The following is a 25,099-nucleotide window of genomic DNA, read 5'->3' as shown; positions in this document are numbered from 1 at the left end:
CATATTTCCCCGAGCGCCCCAAGAGACATCCTCCCCCCCCCCTCCCCTCCGTCACCGTTCCAGGGCTGTAGCCTTGCGAGCTCAACCGCATCTCGCCAGATCTGGTTCCAAATTGTTGTACATTGTAACTACTAACTTGGTATACATAACATATATAGTACGTATCGAAATTTGAACCGTGCAGGCCCTACATAGACTACACTACAGTATGTAACTGTACGGCATATGATAGCCTATACAAGTCCACTGGTCATTTTTTATGGCCTTGTTATTTAATTTCTTTACCATATACCTTCCGTACAACAGGGCTGTACACTGTGTTAAAGTATAGAAGCATACTTGCATTCCAGTTTCCGTTCGACAAGGCTATCGTATATATATCCGTACATTATTGAATAGTATAGGCCTATATAGCCAAAAGCAAGCAGTCAGAAAGCCGGGAAATAGTTGAGGGATTTTCAACTCCCTGATCCACTTAGCTTTGTTGATTGGTGACGCCCGGGGTAGGAAGATTAAAGTTATTCTCCTTGAGAATTATCCTATAAGGAGGGGCCAGAGGGTCAGATGTTCCTCTTTTATATTCCTGACTCTATCGACTTTGGCCTCTCTTTTTTCTTTTATCTTTTATTTATATACATCGTCGATCCATATACACATACGAGTTCGGTGCCCAAAGATTTTCTGGAGAAGAAAAAAAAAAAAAAAAGCTGAAAGGTTCTTAATTGCAGAACTAAATGTACGATGTTTTAGCTTAAATAAGAAATGATCGTGATTTGAGAGATGACACGAATCACTATGCTTTCTGGAAGGGAAGCTACTGGGCAAGAAACAAGTTCACATTCAATATTAAAACAGCCGCAAGCCCTTCACAGCATCGGAACTTGTTTTAGCGGAAAATTCTGTCAAAATATTCAGCTTCAATTTGCTCACCCCACCCCCCCCCTCCCCCCTTCCAAGAGTAGTAAGTAGAAGTTTGTTGGTTAAGGAATTGTTATTTGTGACATGTTAAGCAAAAGTGGACGTCAATTGAGGTCACTGAAATCGTTTCAGTAAATTCCATTAAAAATGCTCTCAGATGCTAAAAAGTATCAAAGTTAAAATTGGGGACACGAGTTGAATCCATGCCCTATGGATAAGTAGGCTACAGAGTTTTGAAGATTCATCGCCGTCCTCTGGTTCTGACGAATTTTTGTTATTTCTTATAAATATGCATCTTTCCGATATTTTGACATATATTTTGGAAGAGTTTCCCCTCGAAGACCCATCCCATGCCCCAGCCACATGTCCTGCGTATAGTATTATTTGCAATGAAATTCCCAACGCTCACTTTATATACAATTCAAGTTTCTCGTCTCAAATCTTTAGCTAAATCTTCGTATTAATGCACAGTGGGGTAGTCAGATGGTGAGATGCGATGGGGGTCATAATGTCATTTACCACCTTTCCAACCCCCCCCCCCCCCAGTGCGTCCCCAATTCAATAATTCTAACCAAAAATACACTAGCAATTTGCCACTAGTTTTGTTTCTAAATTAAACATAAATTTAAATTTAGTCCTCTATAAATGATGGTTGTTCCCTTCTTATGGTCCCTATTTCTCTTCCCTTCATGTGGCTCTAACCCCCCACCCCACCCACCTCCCTTACTAAACCATCGTAAGTGCAGAAGAGTATCCACTATGATATATATAGGCATATACTGTATATGTCTTACTTATATATAAAGTACTATGTTAACGGAGCTCAAGGAAATGGGGGGAGATTCCCTCTGATTATTATTTAAACTAAACTATTACTTCCGCTATTTAGGCAACATGCTTTCTACTTCCCGAGATATTTCTGTAAAATTAATTACCCTGCACTCGTAGATTATATATTTCAAAAGAAATTATATTATGTTGTTATTACTTGATCGATTGCTTTCTATCAGAAGATTTATCATTACTGAAGGCATATCTACGAAATATGAAAGAAAGAAAAAAGAAACAGGATGTGGTTTTATTAAAGTTAATAAAGAGAGAAAGATAGAAATAAAGAAATAAAGAAGGACTAAAACAAGAGTTTAGTGTGAATAAAGATGACATGTATGATTATTATAAGTTTCTTACTCTTGTAATTCACCAACCCATATACAAATGAAACTTTCGTTGTCCTTTGTTATATGAAGGATAATGAAGCATGCATGTGATGTGGATATAGAAGAGTAAGGAAACGAGGGGTTCCTTGATTGGTTTTCTTTCTTTTTTTTGTTTCCCAGAAGTTGACCTAGCCTCTTGTTATAAATCGTTTAATCAGCTATAATAATATGCATGTTAGGCTACATAGTTAATCGATAGATATACAAGAAGTCAGTGCATAAGTCTTGGGCTGTTTGGCATACAGTTATAGTTATCAGGACCGTAGCCGAGATGGGGGGCATCGACAATTTAAGGAGGGGCACAGTGTACTCATGTCTTGTGATTTGTAAATTTATTTTTGTACGGTGCACATGATGTTAACACAGATGGGGGCGGAGGGGGGGGGGGTATACTGTAGTCTGCACGGATGGAAGGGGGTGGCGACTGGCGAGGCCCCTTGTGCCTCGGCCTGGCAGATGGCCGGCAGTTATTAGAAGTTAGTGGTATAGCCATGTCGTCTATCCAGTCCAATAGTCTTACCATATGATAAACAAGACAATCGGTCTTCTATACAATCAGCACTATATATGTCATTCGTACATATCACTATACATATATGTAGTCAATCCCACAGATAAAGGCTCAGTCCTGCATAGTCAGTCATGGATTAGTACTACAGTACAGAGTTAATCCAGTTCTATTGTCAGTTCCATTGCCAGCCACACAGTCAACCCGACCTATACATGATAGCTTCTATATTGCAAGTCTTGAGACAGCCCTGTCATCAGTCGTATATACAGGCGCATGTAATCAGCCGGCTTTGTACCGAGCGAAGTTCATTTTGAGTTCACGGATAAAATTTCCAAACTATGTATGTTAGTTTAAGATCATCAGTGATTGGCCCCATTTTGTTTTTAAAAACATGCTAAACGTTGCTAGACTTTTTTGAAGATCAATATCATGGTGGTTTTGCATCTCCAACTTATACCGTCCCAGATATTAAGGAATACTAAATGAGACAAAAAGAGTTTAAAGTGAGGCAAAATACTTTGCCAGGGTGCTAATCAGGGGGTAGGAAGCCCCCAAAAAGTGGGGGGTGGGTGGGGGGGGGGGCACAACATCAGAGGGGCACTTTCTCATTCCACAACCACCACTTGTTATGCTATAAACCGATACACACCAGCCATATCACTTAAATATACGGTATATGATGTGTTAGTATGCTATCAATACTATTCACTGAGATTGTTTATTGTTAACCATGCTACACAAAGCTATGGGATGCAATTTTAGAAATAGCATGTACAGAATAAAAATAAATAATTAAAATAAAATAAAATATTAGAATCTACAAAGGCTGAAGATATCCAAAAGACAGTTCTTCATCAAAGGGGCACATTTTATTTGCCAGTAGGGCACATTTGCTATTTTGGAAAAAAAGTGGGGGGGGGCACGTTCCCCCAGTGCCCCCCGGCTCCTACCCCCCTGGTGCTAATTAAATGCTTGCTGAAGTTGGAGAATGAATGACTAGTTTTTATTTATTTATTTTATTGTTTACTTCCAACTAACAGACAAACAGTTGGCTTTTTATGAATTGATTTATTCCAGTTATTCGTTATCCATTTTTGTTTCGTCTTTATGCATGTGATATGTTGAGGATAATAACTAGCTATACTATAGGCCTAATTGTACAATTTGGGATGAGAAAAGCCTCATACATAACTATGATTTTTCCCACATTCAAACTGTTCCAACCGTGAGTTAAGGGCTAGCTGGTAAGAAACCTCAACAGTTAAAATTTCATTAGTATTAGGCTCAAATTATTAGCATTTAAAAATTGCTAGAAGGTTTCAAAAGTACTTTCTTGTCGGTTCTGATTTTTCTACGTTCTTTCAAAGATATTCAGGAGTATTAAAATGGACCACAACTTATCTCAGTGTGGATAATTACATCGTTAGACTAATAGTTAAAATGTTTCGTGAAATGCAGTGATCATGAGGGACTATTATCTGTACTTCTAGCATATCTGAGGGTAACAGTATAGTGAACTGATTTCTTACATAGAGAGTTGGCCACACTCTGTTTACATACCGTGTATGTTATGAAAGGTGTACTCATTCTTAAATCGTCACGGGTTGCCGGTTTTTAACAGTTAACCGGTTAATGACGTTCTCATATCTGCTGTATAACATTAATGGACCAAAGTAATAATATTCTAACGGATATGATGGTAAAGAATATGCCACTACGTAGTCTACTGCTTTCAAATTACTGACATTTTTTTTATGCGTGCTGCTGCTTTGTCGATCAACTAAGTGTAAGCTAGTTTTACACAATCTTTTGTACGTCGTTTTTCCTTGTCTTGTGTGAAGCATTACATTTGCTTCATAAAGAAACTAGACACCAGTAGCACAATATAATGTTTATACCTTGAGGTGAGTTTTAGGCATCTGGCAATAAATACATCTCAGTAACTGACAGGTAGCATACGCTTATTAGAAGCCCCATTGACTTACACACTAAATCACAAAAGTAACGTGGTCTCCATAAGTCTAGATATAGAAGTACTCACTAGCTAAACGCTACCCATCACTGGATAGCTGACAGGTTGGCCTTTCATGGCACCATCAATTTTCCGTACCATGCTCGTGACAATGTTTTGCTATCCGAGCCGGAAGTTTTCGTCACTTGTAAACAAACCTCTTCACTCAGTAGTAAACAATTTTTGTACGCTGCTCCTGGGAGGCCTAAAGGGGGTCTAAATTTGCCTTAATTGACCCAATTTTTGCCCCACATGTACGTTCATTTATGCTCTTCAACATGGCGAGCCACATAAAAACAACCAGATCCTGATTGATAACATATCCAAAAATATGTTCTCCTACTGCATTTTGGCACTTTTCTGACTCTAATATAGAGTATGCCACCTGACCGAGATCTTAATCTAAACAGGCCAGTAGTCCTATCCTACATATATATAAGCTTATCTATTATATAATCTCTCCTTTTGCTTCGTGTTTCGCGAGGAAGAAACCAGTGACCCCCCCCCCCCCCACCCCACCGCTTTGGCTTTAACGGAAGGATGGTAGGGACACATAATGTTAAATATGGTATAATATCTGATGCATTATCAAAATATAACGTTACCCATGTAATTTAACTATGCGCGGTAGGCGGAATTTCAGCTGTCTACCATTTTGTGGACAGTGTTTTCGTAATCTCTAGCGTAAACAATGTGTTCCATATAAGCGATATTTTCCGCCACTAGTGTGTATATAAACTATACAGAAATTTCCACATTTTTTGGTCATAATCGGTTGCATGCGATAATGTTTCTCTAAAATTGAAACAATGTTAGGAGTTTCGACGTTCTGACAAGTCAAGGTAAACTTTTACCAAACAGTATGATTTTCGAAAACAGTAAATAGTCCTCAGTTAGACGTTGTGTCTACTCCTCTGTTCGCGTTGATTCGGCACAACCGGTCAAAGAAGAAGAAAAGAACTATAAATAATTAAATCCTGTACCGCCAGTCAACAACTCTCCCGTGATAATAATCTGTTTTACCTCCATGCTGCAAGTTACGAGGGTATATCCTAATAAGGAAAGTAATAGTTTAAACCGCAGAAACACCAAGAGTTATTAAAATGCCATTCAGTGGTTTTACCCCAAACCGCAACATATGACTTGTCGGTCGTGGGGTCGATATGTATATAGATGTAAATCTGCGTGTATATCTGTGATATGTGTGTCTGTGATATGTGTGTGTATCGCTTTTGTTATACCGTTACACCACACTGAGATTAAAGGCATCAGTATATGTATGCCCCCGTACGTCCCCCTCCCCATCCAAGGAATTACCCAACCTGCAAAAATATATACTCGGGAAATTTGACACTTCCCCATATAACCCCCCCCCCCCCACACTCCCCACCAGCACCACCATCAGAGAGTACCCTTTCATACACTAGCTACGACATGCTTGTTATTGCTGGCATTTAATTTCATCATCACTACTTTCTAACCTATCTCCGCTCAACATATGCACTCTGATCTACCTAGTCTACAAAAGGCCATTTGATCACCCCCCCCCCCCCCAATCACCCCACCTTCTCATTTTGTATGAGTATTATTTTACACATTATGGTTAAGGAAGTAGATGTACTAGTGTTAACCGACTAGTGTTTGCTGTACGTATGATGAAATGTCAACAAACGTCAACTACGTACTATATAAACAATACTATTGCATGTGAACTTCCTTTGTGACAGAGATTTTGGACTGTAATTAAGGAAACGAATAACAAGGACATACTTTTCTGCGATCAGTAGTAAAAGCAGTAACAGGTAACAATTCCCCCAAAAACCCGAAGAAAGGAATGAAGAAGCAGAGGAAGAAGAAAATCTTGTTTGAAATATTAGGAACTAACATATATGTTAAATTTTTTATGGAAAGTAGCAGTTAATGGTATTTCACGAGTCGAATTTGTATTATTATTATTACTTGGCACGTGATCAGATATTAACATGGTACGGAGTTTCCAGTGGCTGCATTGAACACATACGAGGAATCTGTTCATACATGTGTGCATGGTACGGAGTTATTCTATTTGCATTCGGTATATATAGTGTGCATGGAAGCTGTACATTTGCACACAGATATGTACATGGTACGAAGTTACTAGTGAATGTATTCAGCAACGGTGCAGTTGTACCGTAAGGCGTGGGATTATTCCAATTAGTATGCGCAGCCAATCAATATCCCGCTGCAAACAGATATGCACATTTTGGCACGTGGGTTCCTGCAACGTTCTTAAGATGTTGGTCTTTATATTTCTATTAATACAGACAATGCCGCTTTTCAATTTTATGAAGCTTTCCCAGAATCATCTCTAACGTGATTGTGTTATTGAGTACCTCAATAGTTTTTTGTTCATATTTACGTTGCATTAACATAGTCACTTGTTTCAATAAGGTACATTCAGTTTCGCACATCGCAAACTCAGTGTAATCCAGAATCTCCTTTACAATGAGATGTCTATACGAATGTTTACTTATAAGATATTCACGCAAGCAGACTGACATACCAACACAATCCAATTATATTGTCATATTGTTAGGTTCATTTTATGGTTAGCAATAAAACTACCCTGTCCCGAGATAAAAGAAAAGAAAGAGTGTATACTTATACACGGTAACTATAGGTCACATACTCTATATGGGAATGTAATATGTATGTAGGCCTATAGTATGTATGATAAGTAAGTATGTATGTATATAGTATGTATAGTAAGTATGGTAAGTCGGTTATCTGTGTTATAATCATAAGGCTTAATGTTATAACGAGAACTCACTGATATTAGCAATAGACAGAAGTTTAATACCCACAATTGAAGCTGGTGTCGCATACAAGCTATCCCTATAGCATTGTTTTTATGAATTAGACGAAACGGCAAAGGGAGGAGTAAGAGAAGGGGGAGAAGGGGGGGCGGAGAAGGGATTGAGAATGGGGAGTGGGACGAAGGGGGAAGGAAGGGGACAGGAGGGGAAGGCCAGTGGAGCTGGAGGCGAGGAAGGGGACGGGGGACATGGGTAGCGAGGGGTAACTAATATCTCAACTGTTAGTAATGTATAGGTTATGTATGATGTTCGTGAACATTGACTTATACATGCCAGTTTCAACCCGTTCTTGCCAGGTGTATGCATTCGTGCCAATTATTAATGACCTATGAACCTATGTCTGTTGACAATTGGATATTAACCGCCAACACTTGTTGATATAATATTTCACTGCAGTTTAATAGAAAATCCGTTAACACTGAACTGATTCGTAACACAAGGTCTCGGTCATAATAATGTATATGTATTCATATGCATGATTTTCCAAGTCACTACAATTTCAAATATTTTGTCCTTTCTTTTGAAAGAACCACATAGAAATCCACAAGTCGTTTTCGCACTCCTTTGTATGGTTGGATGAATTTCAAAGTCAACGGGCTTTGAATACTGTATAGTTTCTCACGCACACCTACGTGTCAGTGCGGTGAGTTGGGCAAGAATGAAACCCATTGATATGGGAAACCCACTGTAATCTACTATATACTATATATATATATATATATATATATACTATATATATATATACAAAGTTTTTATTGCTTATTATGTGAGTTTGTGCGTGTATGTGCGCGTGTGTGTTTTGTGCTTTTTGTTTAAACGGGGAAGTTCGAACCGGGGCCTCCCACTTTATATGCAGCAGTCCTAAACAACTGGGCTATATGGGCAATGGTGTGTTATGTCCAGAAGTTCGAAACCAGTAAATGGAGGTCAACATTACACCATCAGCCTAGCCACCTATACCGAACAACACTATATTAATGTCTGGTGACGTATTAGCCTTATTCTAGAGACCAATCATGACGCCATCCAACTCGAAGTTATTTGTGAATCCTACAAGCCGTGTCTCGGAAGTAAAGCAGAGATACAGCGAACACTAACTTGGTGCAATACGGTGGAAAATTGACAACGACTACGGGCAATGAATATGTGTTATCATCAGATTCATTCTTGAGGCATACTATATATATACACACGTACAATCTTATAGTCGAAATTAGTCATCGGAAATCAAACAGGAAGAACAACAAAAGTCCACACAATGCACTTGGCATCTTTAGGAAAGTATATACCAAAGAGCTATTGTGATAACTTATCATTCCATGTCGATCGCAGCTTCGTCACCCTTTTGTATTTGAGACTGTTGCCAAGTGGTGCATATACGTTGCGTCACTCAACCTATGTCTAGTCCTAAATAAATATGAAACAAATTCTATTTTATAATGTAACGAAAGCTTTCATTGAAATAACATTGTTTTTGATACGGCCTATTGGTGATGCAGCGGTACCAATTTCTCCATTCCGGTTTCTGTTTCTGTTTTCAAATGTGAAATTGCAGGTCTGTTATCAGTGCGGAAGGGAAGCGGGAGGGGGTTCACTCTGATGGGTTACGGTAGGGGACTAACCATGGGAGGATGTCCTGTTGGGGATCCAGGTGGTAAATAAACAGATAGAAAGAGAACTTTGCGTTTGTTACTTCATGTACAAAGTTTGCTCTATCTTTACGGGCATATTCAGAAGTCTTAGCGTATTTTGGCGTGAGGAAAGAGTGAGTGGAGTGGATGTTGGGGGGGGGGGTGGTGAGGGGTGGGGGGTGGTGAGGGGTGGGGTGGGGCACGACGTGTGGGGGATGACTATTTTCCTTTAATTGTATATATTGCCTAAGACATAAACATGCGTTTTGAGTTGAATTTACATCTCTTGACAAGTTGATGGTATACTGTGGTATAGCACCATGATGACACCATCATGGGATCATGGTAGCACCATGGTTATACCATATAAGCACCTTATGGCACGATGGTATGAACTTGATATATGTATTAAGATCCTCCTGCAAGCAGGAACTCGCGAAGAAGCCTCATTGGCTTATCAAAGCCGCAAACCGAAGTTAGTGTCTTGCATTCATATTTAACGTCCATGATTATGAAATGTCAATTGTCAACAACTCTGTAACCGACGACATACATTTGGAGTGACTCGAACCGGGGACATTATGATTGGAAGGCACCGGCGTTAACCATGGTACCATATTAGCACCGTGGTATAGCACCATGATGGTGCCATGCTTAAAAAGCTGAAGGAGCAGTCAAATGGCTGTAACCATGCATATAGATTCCCCCAAAACACAACCTCAACACAACAACCAAAATTATTATTCATGATCTAAAGTAATATACCAGGAAATTATGAAAACGTATTACCTTCAAAAGCCAAAATAGTCTGTCTTAATATCAGTGTGAGAAATAACATATAGAAATTTAGAAGCATATACTTTAAAAAAAAATACGATCAATTATTCAGAAGGAATATCATGAGTTCAACGTAACAAAGCACATGTCACCTACCAAGAAATAGCAAATGTTGAAACAAAACAAACTGCAGGATTATAATGTCTAAAATGTTCGTGTTGCCGCTTTGCGATGTTAAAAGCTTTTCTCCTATTATCTTCAAAAGAAAAAAATACGGATAAAATTATGGAAGAAAGTTCACAAGATTATACTCTTCGGTATCTAGAGGAGAACGAAACAAGCGAAAAAGCAAAGAGAAGGAGAAAGCAAGAAATTGTAGCTTTTCTAAAGATTTTGGCCGGAGGACCTTGGGTTGCTGCTGCTACTTCATCGGAGCATCTGTAAAAACAAAATAAGCGCCCAGGAATTTCGCGTCGTGAATGTCGTTAAAGGGTACAACCGACTCAGCTGAGATGAACACAAGCTATAATTTATTTCCGTCCGGAGATGAAGATAAACCCACTCTTCTACAACCTTATTCGATTCGTCGTTGCTAATTGCCTCCCTTGTTTTCAAGGGTTCGGTGTATGGTGCATGGATTTGCCCAAAGACATGTGAACTCTAACGAGGAAATGAACAGAAAAGAAAGGAAGATAGCAAAAACACATCGACTACTTCCAATAATTTGTTTATGAAGAATGGAAATGCTAAAGACTTAAAGCTCTTCGAAATATATATATATATATATATATATATATATATATATATATATATATATATATATATATATATATATATATATATATATATATATATATATATATATATATATATATATATATATATATATATATATATATATATATACACCCGCGCAATATGTATAACCGTAAAAGCGTTTTACGTTGCATGTTGTCAATATTTTGAGCCCTATAACTTTCGCCGTTTATTATGTCACTTAGCCATTTGGCTTCACATATCGAGTTAATAACTTACTTTCATCCAACGAATACATTTTTTTGGCCCCACAATCTTTATGTAATGATGTGTCTGGTTATCCTAACGACCAACCCCTACCCCCCCCCCCTCCCACCACGCCATTCCACCAGTCTCTTTCCTCCGCCCTAAAAAACACGGAGAAGAAACCTTTTTGCCTTTCTGAAATCGAGTTTGATCAGTGAAGGCAGCTGTAGATAAGCTTTATAACATACGAATATAAAAGTGCGGATAAATCCAATTCACGTTAAGAACATTTTTTGTATTATATTTTTTTGGGCTTGAGTTGCTAAGCAAATATTGGCGATAAAACAGTGAAATATTTGCGCATATACTTGTCCGTGAGTGGAAATGCCAGGTTTAGGCAAACTCTACTGTAAGGATCCAACTGGGGAATAATTGAGATTATATTGCAAGTTCACTCTGGGTGTACAGTTTGATCAGTCAGCACTCTCATACACACGCACCACTAAGTGCATGATTGGCCTTCTACAGCTGGCGTTACATTTCAATGACGAGAGAGGATGCTTGTGTATGTATAGTGCCCCATCTGAATGTAGACTGACCCCCTTCGCTGTACCTCAGAATGCATACAAATTTAACTGTCACCGTCTCTGAGCTGCCGCTTCAACAAAAAAATAAAAAAAGATCTTCGAATCTCGGTTGACATTTCTAAGAATTTAAGATTGCAAGGCGAGCATTAAATATGCTAGAATGAAGATCAATTATGGCCAGTAGGAAACTAAAGAAGCTTTTGAAAATTTGATCGGCAATTTCATGAAACTAACACAAAAGCTCCTATAACGTTTTTGTTTTCATACACCAACTGCATGACGGTGCATGCGAACGATTTTTATGATTCCATTTTGGCATGTCCCATTCACCCAGCTGATAAGTTTTAACTATATATTATAAAGTTATACTCACTATTATCGTTTATATTTTGAGCTATATACTCTTGTTGAGTCTGTTATGTGAATTCCGATCCATGTAGCAGCCTTCCTACGGACTGAGAACTTACCGCTGTTCTTTAAGGTCAACGGACAAATATGAACAACACTGTACTAATCACACCAATAGGCATTATAAATCATGCAAATATAGCTGCGACTCCCATCAAAATCCATCAAACAAAGATTGACCATTTTACGAGTCTGTTCTTAATTCTTGTTTTATTTATGAATAAACAGTCAGCTAATTATGCACATTGACGATGTTATTCCTGTGTTTTTACAACCTTCTTTTTAAGGACACTGAACATAAGTTTGTGGTCTAAGGCGATTTTTTTGGGACATATTTTATTGTCTTCTTTGAAAAGTGGAACATCACATTATTTAAATGACACATGTGGGCTATAAATTGAACTTATTAAGACCTAAAATAAGCAATTTGGATGAGCGCAACACTCCATATTATAGTTTGCACATATTTAATGAGTTCCCCAGATTTATCAAAACTTCAAATGTGTCCATTTTCGAAAATTATCAACAGACTTTGAATGAGATTATCACATACAACAAATGTACTGAATATGGCGCAAATTGGCTATAGATGTCCGTAGTACTTTAATGTTTCGCGCTCATTCTCTCACTCTCTCTGTAAGTAACACTCCGCACAACACGCTGACATAGGAGTGCATGGGAACAGCCAGTGGGAAGGAAGGAATCTATGTAGAGTATGAAAGTAAGTTTGGGTCTTGGGCTTTTAAGGGGCACTGTCAGATATAACTCGCCTATAACAGACTCTGCAAGGTTTATAATCTTGAGCTAGAAGAGGTGAAAGTTTAGCACCGTACTCCGCACGTTATGTGCCAACTTCGAATCTTTGCGGGGTTTTCGACTCTAGAGCACTGAATGTCTTTTTATTAAGCAGGATTTACTCCTTCAAACCGCCGAGATGGAAATCCATTTATCAACTTTAAGCTCATTATGGATCTTTTGGTGAATCTGGAAGATCGCATCTGATTTGAAAGCCATGCAGTGAGAGGTGATATTTTGACACCTCCAAAGCTGGGAAAATTTCTGATTGCTTCTGTCAGACTACAAAGTGTTGTTAAGATGACAATTTCGTCGACCAGAAAACCAAGACCCGATATGAGCATATATATATATATATATATGTATATGTTTATATATGTGTATAGCATATATATATATATATATATATATATATATAGCATAAATATATATATATATATATATATATATATATATATATGTATATATATATATATATATATATATTTATATATATATATATATATATATATATGAACATGTTATATGTATATATATGTATGTATGTATACTAGGCCTGTCACGTTAAAATGATTGCATTCCCTATGGCTGTCGCTATGAATTCGGTGCAGAGTACAAACGTGTTCATTCTTCGACATCTCCATTTTGACTATAGTATGATGTCTTATCTAGACTTGATCAAGTCTTCAGTATTATTTGTATAGGAACATGTAGTAGGAACATAACCACTGTGATATCTCCCAACTGATGGAATAGCATTTTTTTATTAATTGTTTTGGGAAGTTGTCCATTAAAGTTACCTCGAACACATCGATGTTGGCTGCGTCTGTATATATGCTTCAAAGTTCATATACAGCATGCTAACGACCAAACGCAATATACCGCTTTAACTCATTCCCTGCACACATGACAATTTATTACAGACAACTTCTTGCTTCAAATGATAGACATTATACATCGTCGTTAAAATACGCCGTAATTACCACATAAATGAGTTTATTCTGCTGGTACTTCTTTCGCTATTATGAATGAAATGGCCTGTCTGAGTGATTTTTTACCGGTATATATATAATGTTGAATTAGTACGATAATACTCCAGACATGTTTTTCCATCCCCTATAGGTTTTATATTACCACAATTCTTTACCGGAGAGGAAATGAACAAAGCCTATTCGAGCGAAAATATTGGAGGAAAAAAAAAAATCTTTGTTCTCCAATCTTTCGCGAAAGCGAAGAAATGTCGATTAGATGCACATTGCGGAAAAAATCGACAGAATGTCATGAACAGAATAATATCAACTCGTCGCTGGTATAACTGCGTTGATTTTACTCTGCGATGGATGCTTGTTGTTTTCTCTTCTTCTTCATGATGATTTTTTTTTTTTACATTTCCGGGTATGTGTGTACTGTACGTGTATACAATTCTGTACAATGTATATGTATATGTTTATATATATATATATATATTTATGTATATATTTATATATATGTTTATATATATATATATATCTAAGCATTATATATATTTATATATACAAATGCATGTATATATATATATTTATTTATATATATATATATATATATATATATATAAATGAAAATCGTAATGAGTTGGAAAATCAAGAACAGTGAAAAAACTTACAGCCTCCACCGGGATTCGGGGCCTCCCGCTTTGTACGCGGACACCCTAACCAACTAGGCCATGGACGCTGAATGTCCAGAGGTTCTGAACCGGTAAGGAAGGTCGTAATTCCACTGTATATATATATATATATATATATATATATATATATATATATATATATATAAATATATATATATATATATATATATATATATATATATATATATATATATATATACATATAGTGTTCATTCTTCTTCGGGGGAACCATGACGTCACTGTAATGTAATTCGAAGCTTCGTTGCAGTATGTAACACGTTCAATACAGTTTCATTAAATTTCGATCTTTAGTCGGACGCAACATTATAATAAACAAGATATCTAGTTTCAACTTCGCCCTTAACGCTTCATGTAACTTCTTCTGTAGTATCTCTGTATAGAGAAGGAAATTCAGTTTATATACGTTAATATTCTATATGTCATCAATGTCACGGCAACATTATATTTCTATCTCCTCGAGAAACTGTCGATTTAAATAGCTTGCCTAACGTATACTATATAACATTAACAGATGTGTAGCTATACAGGCGTATACCTACATACGGCGGAGGCATCGAGAGACCAGTAAGGACAAGGGGAGATTGAAGTCTTCATTTTCTGCATGTATATGTATATTTCTTTCGCATATTATTATAATGACTTCATGTCCTGTGCTGCATAATGCCTCATATCTATACTGAGGTTATGTGAATGTTAGCCTGTGGCGATCCTTATTATTCCTTTCCATGCTGATGGGGCGGGGGGGGGGGCCCATCACTCACAGTAACCTTGCATATCCTATACACAACTTGGGAGTCGCACCCGGGTATCATTCAGTACAACCCCTCCATGCCGTGCGTGCTGCGTGGTATACAGATAACCTACATGAAGCTCCATTGCTCCAAACACTGTAGACAACCACGCATATGGGGGTGTGTTATTCTAGTCCATGACTATGGTCCTGAATCACTATATGCTACTCTGCTGTGATATAAGTGCAGTAAAAGTCACTTTTTGGAAGTGAAACAGTAATTCTTGAAATTTGTTCACGTAGAAAATAACACACGAAAGAGACTTATTCACTGCAATAAGGGTCAGTTTTTAATTCCTTCCTGTCGCTTTATTGTCATCCTCTGTGAAGTTTTCTGGAAGGTATTTGTGTGTTTTATTCTTTTCAATTTTGAACTCAACCAGAATTTAAAAAAAAAATAAAAAAAAAACCGGGGAGTCGGAAGAAATTAACTATTGAACTTTGATTAGTGAAGGTGTAAATTGAATAAATAGACCATCCTTTTCAAGGTCGCTTTTTTTCTCAGTCTGTTCACGAGACCGTATATATGCTTTTATTTCGTCCAGTTTAAATCTGTATGGTTGATTAAAGTCTTTTATCACGATTTAGTAAATTTGCGATAAAAATGACCAAAGGGCATTGTAAATGCTAAGTGGTTAAATCATTTAAACCTAGATAAATTATAAAACGAGAGTAACTGAACGTCTTAAAAACTAACGACGACAAATATATCCATATATACAAGAAAGAGTGTCAGTATTGCTGATGTTTCTAACAAATTCATCCTTTTGATTATTGACTTGCCAGAACCGAAAACATTATTCCTTTTGTACCGTCTGCGGGTCCGGGCAGGATAGAGAAAGAAATGTCAAGGTAGGGTGGAGGGGGTTAGGGGGAGGGGCGGAATTCACAAGACCCTCCAAAAATAAGAATTAATTCTATGATCCCTGTACACATTTTCCCGTCAAACAAAGATAAAAAAGTATGTGGGGTGGAGAGGGGAGGGTTTTTAATGTACCCACCCCAAATATTATTCTCGTATATATATATATATAGCCTGCGTATCTTGTATAAATAAATATTTGACTTAGAAGACCAATTCTGAAATCTTCAAACCATGAAAAAAATGTTCTCCCCAGCTATAATTCGTTCAACGTTCATCTTTTTCAGGAATTTCTCACACGTTTCTTCTATAATATTTCGCCTGGGGATATAACTCATCTAGAGTACTGAAGCTTTGAAAGTATAGGCTATTTGATACTATAGTGTTTGGATACTGTTTACTATATCATGAACGTACTAAGCTAAGCTGTGTCACTATATGCATTTTTCGGTGTACATGGCTCTTGGCAATAACAAACCAGAATGCCAAACGATAATAAACATGCATCTCCAACATGACTGCGAAACAGGAATTGTTCATCCAACCCCCCCCCCCTAGTCCTGCTGTATGCGCTGTATACATGTACGAAACTGTCCTGAACGGCCTCCCATATATTGATATTGTTCGTAGCATGAACTAAGTTTTCATTCCCTCGAGGCGTAAAAGTTGAATATCCTACAAGATTCGGATTTTGAACTTGAATTACAGGACGTGTTGATGTCTGTACAACGGTGTGATTTGTAAACCGTAATGGCGGCCACTTATTGTGATATCGGAGCCGCGTTTTCACAAGTTTAACCCTCAGGGTAAGTTTAACCCTCAGGGTAAAACATTTGGCGTTCTATGACTCAACACAAATAAGCAGGTTTTGAAATGAGTAGACAATTTCATTCCTATAGACTGTCTGTAAAACGATAGAATGCAGCAATGTAGTTTTGATTTTGACGAACCACGACAGTGTGCGTAAGAAAATCCACTGCGATATTTTTATCCAAATTATGTACATTGGCTTAATAAATTATATCGATTAAAAGAAAACCATTCCAATAAATTAGTTGAAAATGTATAAGGGTGTATGTACGTATCTTTTTACATAATGTTATAAATTTACTCCTACAGCAACAATTCATGCAATAATCAACGTGTCATGTTGGTTATATTGGGGATGGCATTAATTTATGCTGTTATGTATACAGTGAGTGGCGTGCACATGATATCAAAGGTGGAGAGCTATCAACGTCAGGTAGGGGTGGGGTTGGGGGTATATGTACACTCACAGAATAGCCACAGACGGATCCAGTATGATGGGATCCAGGGGGTGTGACCATGTGATTATTGAAACCTATACCCATATTGAACAAAGGGAGGGACCTCCATACATGCTTCCACAGAAGAAGAAAAAATGTTGACGTCGAATGGTGTATGGTATGTATAGACTATATATATATAAATTAGATAGTAACGCAATACTTTTAAGTTTTTGGGTGAGGTTAGAAAGCCCCCCCCCCCACACACACACATCCCTGGATCTGCTCCTGGTGTCGTCCTGTGCCCGGAAGAGTTGTCTAATTCTTCCCCGACTGATTGTAAAAACGCCCCCACACCACCCCTCCCGATTGACCATTTAGCTCACACACAAAATCCATAGTATTTGTTAGCATATAACGCTGCGTTTAAACTCAAAACAGACCTAATTTATAGTATAAATATGCCTCAGTATGCACCAATTGTCTTCTAACAATTTGTCTTCTACATGGGAGTCGGCTTCACTTCCTCTCTGGCCCTTCCATAAATTTTCAGACCCTATCTAAATCAGTCGAGGGGATTTAGAGCCCCCCCCCTCCACATCACACATCTAGAATCTTGTGCACGGCACGCCACTCCCCCCCCCCCGCCCTCCAAGTACCCTGTCCCGCCGTGGTCATGAACCCAAACTTCCCCTAAACGACTCCAGCTTTTTTCTTAACATGGTTCAATAGTTCAGCACAATACACATGGGCACACTAACACACACGCACGTATCTCAAAGATAATGCTTCTCATGAGGTTAGGTTAACTAATTCGACCCTTATATGATCTCCAAAAGCCATATAAAATGCCAATGGCACTTTTACTCTCATCTCATATATATAGATGAAATCAATACCCATTGGCCCATTTTTTTTTCAACTGCCTTATCTCTTTAAAGTAATTTTTTGCCTGTACTCTGAATTCATGAATAACAGGTTTCATTTGAATTAATAGCGCGATAAGATCAGATTTATTCGGTTTTGGCAAGTATATCTCTGCATGTGACTCCCGCGCGTGTATTATAAATTGCGCAGACAACGATCGGAGGGTTTGCCAAAATAGAATTAAATCCCCTGTTTCTGTTTTTCTTTCTTCTTATCGTAGATTTTCACACCTAATCTTATTTTAAAGCGGCTTATGACAATTTTTTATTGCCAGAGATAGCCCGTTAATAGACCCCCGTGATTATTGGAATATTTAATATTCAAATTCATATTTTGTGCGGAGATCCATCGATTCTTCTATGGGCTACTCTGGTCTGGACTCCAAACGGGCGTTTATGCGTGGATGTGTGGACGCGTGGCTGCGTGAATTTAATAATAATATAAAATAAATAAAATATTTCAAAACAATACAGGGCTATACGAACGATTTTAGTCATCTGGCAACATGATATATATACATTCTGTTCAATTAAATTCCGCCTGTAATGATAGTCTGATCACCCGAGAGTATACTTGATTGCTGAAAATAAACCCAAATAAGGAATAATAAGGTCTGGTATGCTCAAACTTAATTTACCTTTATAGTATGGCAGCATGCAAGGTGCATGTCAAACTCTTTAGGCCTGTATTACACAGCTATATCGTTGATTGTAATGAACTTATAAATTTTTAAATAGGTCATTCAGTTTTCCATATTAAAGTCAGATTTCTCGCAAATAGGCCTTTGAATGACCAATTAATGTCTGAGTGATTTACATACGGCTCCATCAATACTACGTTGTGTAAATAGCTTGTTGGGAGGGGGTGGGGTGGTGTGGGAGAATCTACAAATAGAAAACTGTTTATACCTTTATCTGAATTTAAAACATGATAGCGAAACGAAGCATTCTACATTATATTTGGTGATATTTTACATTTTTCGGTTCTATTCGATTGTGAAATCTCATCACAATTTATACTTTATTATAAGGCTGGACTGGTCAAGTATTTTTTCAAACAATGAAGAAACATGTTGTTATATGGGACCGTATATATGTTTCTTGCACGAAGCTTATCCACACCCTTACTGCTTAAAGTTGATGCTATACAAACTGCATCAGATATGTAAATAATGTAAGTACATTGAATCTTCTTAAACACTTACCGTACCTATTTTATAAATCGTAAACAGACTTATAATTTCTTCTCAGTAAACCGAGGTCTTACGTATTTGCAGCGCTCGTTGCAATCTTAAGGCTCATGTAAACAACGTTTCTCCACTTCCCAGTATATTTACAGCCGATTGATTGAATCAGAGGTAACTAGGTTTACCTGCTAAGGTGATTTGTCTGGAATGATTTAAGGTCCAGCTTTTGTTATGGAATAGGGCTAGTCCAACGAAATAAGTGAACGTTTATGTATGTTTATGTCTATGTATTTGCATATGTACGTATATGCATCTGCATAGCTATATATCGCTATATCTATCCATCAATCCATCCATCCATCCATGCATCCATCCTTCTATTTATGTATATATATCGCTATATATATCTATCTATCTATCTATCTATATATATATATATATGTGTGTGTGTATGTATGTATATATATATATATGTATGTATGTGTGTTTGTTTGTGTGGGTGCGTATGTCTGTGTGTGTATCTATATCTTTACATCTACGTAAATGTCCTAATACACGTTTACTAAAAACCTAACGAAGTTATATAATGAAATGTATGTGCATTCATATATGGTATACTTTTCCTTCACTTTTATCGCCTTTTATAACACAAAATGAATTTTGCGACTAATGGTGAATTATATCAGATTGGTAGAGTATTTTTCTTTCTTTCTCAGAGTTCATCTAGTCGATCTTTCCTTTCTTTAAATTAGTTTGCAACATTTGAACGTATAGAGAATAGAAAAGACAACAAAACATATCCTGTTGACTTCTTTTTATTAACTGCTTGTTAACACGCTATTCTAACTTTTCATCTTTTTTCCTTTCTAACCAATTAATCTCTTTCCGTTTGAATATTAATATACAATTTCCTTCGCTTTTTTCTTTTCTCTGCAAAATTCTTTTACGAAGTATTAATAGGCTATAGACAAAGTTAAATATAGGCTCGTGAAAGAAGAACGTCCAATTAGAAAGAAAAAAAAAACTTGACACACAAAAAAAAAGTACCTCCTGGAAACAGGACAAAGCTTGCATAATTTCATTACAAACTATTTAACCTATAATAGTATAAGGAGAACCTTATTTTCTGAAATCGACTTTCACGCTATATTGCCAGAAAGATTTTCTGTGAATTCCACTGACGTATAGAACTTCGCCTATCACGACTGTAGTAAAAATATATATAGGGGACAATAAGGGGAAGCAAAACCAAGAATATAGCTTGTTGATGCCGAAAGTCGGTTGAGGAATGACTTGCTCGGTTTTTATATTAACCTAGAAAAACTCGAGGACAGAACGATTATGACAATATAATGTATAGCGTGCCTTTGTTATGCGTGTAAACTCATATATATATTGATGTAAAACTATTTCGGAGAATTCGTCCTCATGATGTTATACTAATGCTACACAAGGGTAGTACCCCGACTTGACCATGAAATCATGGTACCGCAAAAGTGTTCACACCTTGTTTTCAAATGCCTATTATATTGATTAGGTGTCCGTAGACCTTTTAGAGATCGCCTTACTATCATGGCAAACATTTCCTCGAAAGAAACTTGCCGACGCCGTTAATTGCGTTGTAGTTTCAATTGAACTATCTATGCACCATGTCAATAAAAAGGCCTAGGCCTACTATAAGAGTACAACAACATACGAAAGAGGAAGGGTTCTAATATTGTGAAAGGATATATGCTTCGAGAGATCGTCTTACTAATATGGCGACAACATTTCAGTCTCCATTCGCCATTGTTTTTGTTCAACGTTAAAGACCATGAGTATTATCTATAAACAATATACCCTGCTAAAATTTGCTTAAGTTTTTGAAAGTAAACTTTTTTGTATTGATCTTCTAACCTAATTACATATTATTCTTGGGCATTGAGAAGTGTTATATTAGACAATTAGGTAGTCTTAGGTTGTGAAAATACGTCAAACATGGCAGTAAAATGCTTGAACGTGGGTGACCAGTATATGCCTTGCTAGCATAATTTTGGGCAATACTCAGTGATGGCCTTTAAACTAATACTGCGGAAGAGTTCAAAGATCGTGAAACACCTATCATACAATAACATACATGCCATGTTTCTGTTCACTATATGCAAAACAACTCGTGTACAATTACAATTGTAAGTGCAATTACACCTCCCCGAGATTTCCCTAACAACCGTGCAATAACCCGGATGTCTGTTATACTCTATTGCCATGCGTCACATTAATACAGTACGAGACTATGGTTCTTACAGTATGTAGCTTTTTCTTTAGATCGATATTACATGTTCCTCAAACTGAAAAAAATCAAAATAGAATGCATGAATGTTTAATTAACTCAAAGTGGTTCTTCAAGCCAGTCGACCTATTACTTATCATTAATTTTTGATAGTTTAATAGTTAACCATATGAAACCTAACCACTACATTGCTTCCTGGTTCGACTGTAGTTATAGAGGTAAACATTAACTTGTAATGCATATTATAAAGACAAGGAACCGCACTTTAAGACAGTAATGGGCACGTACGCAGTAGAAACAAAAAAGTTGAGGCATCGAAAACGTATAGGTAAAGGTCTCAATCATGTTTATACGTCATACTACAATAACGAATGTTGAAGAAATTTTGTTTTCACCCTAAAAACAACTATCTTCATGCAAAAGATGTAAGTTTTTTTCTTATTACTAGTTAATAACATGCAATGTATTTTGGCAGCGGAGTTTTTTTTGGGGGGGGGGTGTCTGTGGGAAGGGGCTGGGTGGGGCACACGAAGACCGAAGTTACGCTTCCTAAGTGGGCCAATTAATTTATGCCCGTTGGAATTTCTTTTCATCGCATAACCGGTAGGCCTATACCTTATACTTCTACTGTGTGTCGATGTTCAAGAGAGTGTCAATTAGAAAACGTATAAATGCGTTTAAGAGTTTGCTAAGTATATACAGTTCCCGTACCAGTCGAGAATCGTTAAGTGGGTCGTCTATCGGTTAATAAGTCTTTTGTTTCAGGCATCCTGCACTTGTGAACATTCTCCAATCGGTTTCAGTGTTATAATTACTTAACACTTATAGGCTAGTATTGCGAGACGACGATCTGTTGTCAACCGTTCATAAAGATCAGCTTCTCTATTCTGTCGATCGCACATACGTCACTTACGTCTACATATGCATTTACGTCATGTGGCTATAGGTTGAAAACACTGTGTATATAGTGTATACTAGAGAATTGCACGTGTGTATATAGTGTATACTAGAGAATTGCACGTGTATATATAGTGTATACTAGAGAATTGCACGTGTGTATATAGAGTATCTAGAGAATTGCACGTGTGTATATAGAGTATACTAGAGAATTGCACGTGTGTATATAGAGTATACTAGAGAATTGCACGTGTGTATATAGTGTATACTAGAGAATTGCACGTGTGTACGTAGTGTATACTAGAGAATTGCACGTGTGTACATAGTGTATACTAGAGAATTGCACGTGTGTACATAGTGTATACTAGAGAATTGCACGTGTGTATATAGAGTATACTAGAGAATTACACGTGTGTATATCGAGTATACTAGAGAATTGCACGTGTGTACATAGTGTATACTAGAGAATTGCACGTGTGTACATAGTGTATACTAGAGAATTGCACGTGTGTATATAGTGTATACTAGAGAATTGCACGTGTGTATATAGTGTATACTAGAGAATTGCACGTGTGTATATATAGTGTATACTAGAGAATTGCACGTGTGTATATAGTGTATACTAGAGAATTGCACGTGTGTATATAGTGTATACTAGAGAATTGCACGTGTGTATATAGTGTATACTAGAGAATTGCACGTGTGTATATAGTGTATACTATAGAGAATTGCACGTGTGTATATAGTGTATACTAGAGAATTGCACGTGTGTATATAGTGTATACTAGAGAATTGCACGTGTGTATATAGTGTATACTAGAGAATTGCACGTGTATATATAGTGTATACTAGAGAATTGCACGTGTGCCGTGTATACTAGAGAATTGCACGTGTGTATATAGTGTATACTAGAGAATTGCACGTGTGTATATAGTGTATACTAGAGAATTGCACGTGTGTATATATACGAAAACTTGTCAATAGCCTTTCTTCTGTATGCAAACTCTAGGCCCATGAGAGTCTTCCATGAGCTTGGATCAAACCTCACGACCATCGTTCATTCATAAATTTACGATTTAACGAAACAGTAGATACATAAATGGAACAAACGTGACGTTAATGTTACATTACACACAACCACATCCCTACATGTCACGTAGTATGTCCACTTTTCTTTTGGCATTTTTATACCTAGTATATTCTTTGCTTGGAGCATTTTGCTCATTTCTTTATACGTTCTGAAAGCGTACATATTGGTTATCTTTATAATTGGAAATTTCGCTGTTTGGAATTATTTAATTAAGAACAAGTAGGTTACCATAGTGAACGTTGTGAGAGTATTGATTAAGGCAATGGACTTGTGATCTATGGATTGCAGGTTCGAGTCATGGCCATATCATTACGTTGTTTTCCTTGGGCAAGGCACTTAATCTTCATTGCCTCTCTTCACCCAGATGTATCAATGGGGAATTGCGAGGTAAATTGTGCATATAGTTTTGTGCGCCGGTTTTTTGGCGGCACTCTATGGGAAGTCTCCCGGGGACACGTGGATGTGGTGCACTCTGGTGCCCCAGTATAGAGATTGCTTGAAATGTGCACACTTTGGTGTGTGGGTGTGGCAAGTTACCAATGATCAGGGATTAAGTTGTAAAGTCATGTGAGGAGGGTCTTGAACAAGACTGTAAACCTTCAAACTTCAAACTTGTTTTCACGCCATTCTCTGCGATATTGACCTCGGGTGGCAACCCCCCCCCCCCTCCCCCATCAGATCACCGAGGAATATGATAAGAAGGAACTTTTCCACACGTTACAGAAATACAATGTGAAATAGTTATAGACCCTCTGACCTATAGGAATTTCTTTTCAAGATATTGGCGTGCTGGCATTGTAATGTTTGACATAATAATATCACGTGATGATATATAACGATTCACACCCCTCCCCACACCCCCCCCCCTGTGTGCTAAAGAGACAAGTGCATCATAAGGGTAGGGGTGGAATAGACAAGTGCACTTTCACTGAAAAAAATAATCGAAAATGAAAAAAGAAAACGACAAAAGAAAATGAAAAACCAAATTAAGAAAAGAATATGTAATAATTGGCTCAAAGCATTGATGGTTGGCTACCACCCGGTACAGCTTGACTGTATCATAGTGAAATAGGTTGGAAGGGGGACTAGTATTGCCCCCCCCCCCCATATCCATATCAAGCCACAACACTGTCGCTACGTCCCTGGATCGACATTCCCCACTGTATATGTGCACATCCCTTCACAGCAGTGGCTCTTTAGCAACTGTACTTGCATTTTCAATATTGTATTCGTAACGTATAACGCTTTTTCTAACGTTAATTAGCTATTACCGATATTAACATTTAATCTACAGCACTGTCATTACAGATGTGTATACGTTAATTCCTATCAAACTATTTTGGATATACGAGTCGGTGGTGCTGGTAATGTCATAGACAAACGTATATATACTTTAAATTCTCAAAAATGGTTCTTGAGGTTTACCAACAAAATT

At 37.3% G+C, this 25,099-nt stretch overlaps 1 protein-coding gene across 2 annotated transcripts in view; it reads left to right on the top strand.

The window, feature by feature from the left end:
- Positions 1-25,099, top strand: part of LOC139958820 (uncharacterized) — a 43,965-nt gene that overhangs the window by 2,463 nt on the left and 16,403 nt on the right. The window contains exon 1 of one of the 2 annotated variants that reach the window (XM_071956184.1): positions 16,714-16,854. The exons of the other annotated variant lie outside the window; for it this stretch is intronic. The gene's annotated coding sequence lies outside the window, so the exon portion shown is untranslated. Of the gene's footprint in view, positions 1-16,713; positions 16,855-25,099 lie in introns of those variants that run through there. 2 annotated transcript variants of the gene reach the window in all.

This window comes from Apostichopus japonicus, chromosome 18, assembly GCF_037975245.1.
Source record: "Apostichopus japonicus isolate 1M-3 chromosome 18, ASM3797524v1, whole genome shotgun sequence".
Lineage (NCBI taxonomy): Eukaryota > Metazoa > Echinodermata > Holothuroidea > Aspidochirotida > Stichopodidae > Apostichopus > Apostichopus japonicus.
Note: the sequence above shows the minus strand (reverse complement) of the source record. Positions and strands in the feature narration are given on the sequence as shown.